Here is a 3,869-nt window from a genome sequence, read left to right on the forward strand (position 1 = left end):
CCACACCCATCCACTTTAGGGTTACAAAATTTATCCTATTCCATAAGGTCCATTTTTCCCTTCTAACATGTGTCTTGCCAAAAAGAAAGACCATAGACACCTATTAAGTTCTATACTTTTATTGGTTGGAAGGTTGAAATAGTATAGTTGGTAGATGAGTTGTGCAGAAATTACATTCTTAACCATAGTGGCTCTGCATGTAGCCAAGAACCATTACCCTTTCGAAGACTCAATATTTTTTTAAATTTTATATATTGTAAAATTGTTACCAATTTAACATACCTCCTAAATTTCTATGTCATGTAATGAGCTAAGTGTGTTTTAGTTGCTGAGAATACATATTATAGAATGGAAATAATGTAGAAAGTAAAGTACAGGAATTGGTAAACAAGAAAAATGATCACTTTTATTTAGAAAAAAAGTACCAAAATAGTACATTTTTATATTGAAATATTCAAAACTATTTTGACAAGGTACAAAGTGTTCAAGTATTACATAGTACTTAAATACAATGCATTCAGATATTGCACAAGCATCCTTAGCTCCTAACATATTATTTGAATAAACACATTGTATAAATAGAAAAGAACTAAAGAAGATAAGAGGAAAGGCATCCATTTCTTGAATAGAATATTCATTGTCCTAAATGTCAAAGGGTTGAGCCTGCATCTCCATCTAGGAATAGCCCTACAAAAATAAAAGAAGAGAAGGGTCAGTTCATATGAACTAAGCAATGGAAATCTTTCTAGTCATCTATACTCTATTTTTCCTACAACATGGTTATTTAGATAACTCTATTAAAAGACAACAAGGCAAGAGAGAAATCTAAAAAGTAAAACATGTTTATGCTAATGAGTTTGTTCCATGTGTAGATACAGTTATGAAGTTTGAGGTTGTTGAAAGATCTTGCATAAATTACACCCTTGAAGCCTTTTGACTGCATCATGTAGTGGCCAAGACTGAAGGACTAAGGAGGCTATCAAAGGGATACACATAAATTACAAGCGTGAAACCTTCTAGTCAAATCATGTAGAGGCAAAGACTAAAGACATGGGGAAACTATCAAGGGGGCATATGTAAATTACAAGTATGGGACCTTCAAATTGAACCATAGCAAGAGATTGAAGACACGAGGAGATTGTTAAAGGGATGTACATGTGTTATAGGTATGAAACCTTTCAGTCAAATCATGGAGGACATATGAAATTCTTAGTCTACAAGATAGAGGGATTATAGCTTCACAAGTATACAGGCAAAACATGGTACAAGATAAAGAACAACAATTATCAAAATCGGATAAACTATGTAATGATAAAATTGCAAAAAACTTGGTTGCTGCTATGGAAAAGACTAAATGAAGGAGTTCATGATAGTAATTATAATTATAGGAAGTAGAAATGAACAGATCTTCACTAGTCAAAAAATTAAATATAGTAGACTATGATAAATGCTGCAATATATGCTTCAACAAGTTCAAATGTCGAAGAGAGAAAACATTCAACATATTTCAGATAATTCATCAGCATTAAACAAATATTCATCTTGTACTTTCAAGATGAATGATATGAAGAAAAATGCATTCATTAAGACCAAATGTATAGAAACAACTCAAGAAAACACAGGAATCAAATTTTATTAAAATTCATTCATCACACTCATATGCAAAAGAAGAAAAAAACCACAATATAATTCTAGGACTATAGGATGATCATCTACAGAAACATAATTTGGTATGAATGAAAGATTACACCTCACAAATATGTGCATGAGATCTACAAGATTATAATGTGAGAAGATGAACCTTTCAAGGAAGCAAAGTATACATCAGGCATTTTCATAAAGAAGTTTAAATCAGCAAAGAAATTCAAAGCAAGCATCAAAGGTTAAAGCATGATGGATAGCTACAACAAAGATATGGTGTATGAGAATGCAAATAGAAGTAATGTGTATTTAGAAAAAAGTATAAATACAACCCATAATCAAATGATACAAGAAGCAAATGAAAAGACTAGCATAATAGATGTGAGATCTAGTATGACCATACTTTCAAATAAATAAAGCAGAAATGAATCAGTGAGCATTTCAAAAGATAAGCAAAGATGTACACACGATATATATTTTTTGCAAAAGAAATTGTAGTCAAAAACAAATTATAAATTCTACATTGCAACTAGTTTGAGATGTTCAAGAAATATGCCAAAACAAATTAGATGTCTGCATGTATTTATTTAAAAGAAACTTCATGCAAGAGTTCAAGTAAGAAATGTAATGTAAACATCTATGGAGGTGACATTGTTTTGAAGAGGGGGAATTTAATATCATTAGAGTTCAAGGCTGGCTAAAGAATTATTGAGTGCAAAGGATTGGCTTTAGCTATAGTAGTTGAGTTCCAAAATTCAAAGGACAAACCCATCCAAAGACTATAGATAAGGCCCATCACAGAAAGTTGAGTATTTCTCAAAAAGAGTAAGAATTTTTTCTTCCAACTACTAAATGGATGTGTGACTTCAGCCTCAGCTAGAACTTCCAAAACTCATTTCTGTAAAACTGTTGTGGTAAGAATTTGAAAGAAAATCTTCAGCAAATTCCTGTCATGGTGTGCAAGCAATGAACGGTGAGTCCACAGCCCTCTGAAGCTAATTTCAGCCTCAAATTGAAGCAAACTAAACCCATGAATAGGATAAAGAAGTCCATATTCTAATTACACAAGCACATTTATATGCAAATTTAAAAAGGTAGAAGGAGTATATGGCAGAATAACTAATTGTAGAAGCTAAAAGGACAAGATTTTCTTAAAGTAAATGGCATGCTAGCAACAAATAAAAGATAAAACCATGAAAGGAAAGTTCACTTACAGTAGTAGCATTATTTTCAAATAAAACCCCATATAAAATTTAACCCAGCAAGCAAGAAAAATTTAGATTTACCTTTCTAAAAGTGAGGAAAATGAAATCATGTCCATCATAGCAAAAACCCATGAAAATCTACAAAAAAGAAGATGCCATGCATCTATGGCTAGGAGAGAGAAGAAGACCCAACAAAATATGGTGTCCATGAAGATCTAAAATGGTAAAGTCAAGCCAAAAGAAGAAGTCATCCAGTATTGTGAACCCTTTAAAAAGCATAAACAACAAATAAAACCTATCCAAGAAGAAAATGGCGCCCATCCAACAAAAACCATAGTCAAAAGAAATGGCATCTATTTAGCAAATATCGTAAGTAGCTCATGCCAAAACATGGCATCCAACATTCACGTCCAGCACATTAAACCCATAAAAATCCATGGCCAAAGCAAGTATTCATGGCATCTCATAGCATATAGCTCATAGCAAAAAAAAGAAATGGCATCCAAACATCCACTCAAGAAGAAAATCGCAGTCCAATATCCATGGTGGCTAGGGTTTTTTGGAACCCCATTCTTCCTTCCTTCCATATGCCAAAAAAATGAACAAAAAAACATAGCAAATCTGCATTTGTCCTCTTTTTTAATCTTTTGTTGCATTTCCTAAAATTTTGGGTCCATACATAGGAGTTAGGCATTTTTTTAAATTGAAACTCTATTTTTATTAGTTTTATGTATATTAAATGAATAATGTCTTATTTTAGTCATATATATATATAACTAATAAAAAATTATAAATATAATTCCCTTTATTATATTCATTAATACTAATATGTTTAAAATTAACAAATATAACGTTAATTATCAAACATATTAATATTAATAAATATAAAAGAAAAAAAGAAAAGGAAGATTAAATTGTAAAATTAATATGTCAAATGGCTATAATTATAAGGCCTTTGATCTTATTGATTAAATAAAAGGAGTTGAAGTGATTTAAACAATTTTTAATGCCTAAATGTAAGGA

The 3,869-nt window shown here is 31.0% G+C and overlaps 1 long non-coding RNA gene across 1 annotated transcript; it reads right to left on the bottom strand.

Moving 5' to 3' along the window:
• Positions 1-380: 380 nt before the first annotated feature.
• LOC149535845 (uncharacterized) lies at positions 381-3,451 on the bottom strand. Its single transcript, XR_016357928.1, has 2 exons — positions 2,928-3,451; positions 381-687 (listed from the first exon to the last, which is right to left on the bottom strand). It is a non-coding gene; the product is annotated as an uncharacterized LOC149535845 (long non-coding RNA).
• Between the last annotated feature and the right edge of the window lie 418 nt (positions 3,452-3,869).

The sequence above is a fragment of the Cupressus sempervirens genome, chromosome 10 (genome assembly GCF_028749045.1).
Source record: "Cupressus sempervirens isolate cs-2001-9-10 chromosome 10, ASM2874904v1, whole genome shotgun sequence".
Lineage (NCBI taxonomy): Eukaryota > Viridiplantae > Streptophyta > Pinopsida > Cupressales > Cupressaceae > Cupressus > Cupressus sempervirens.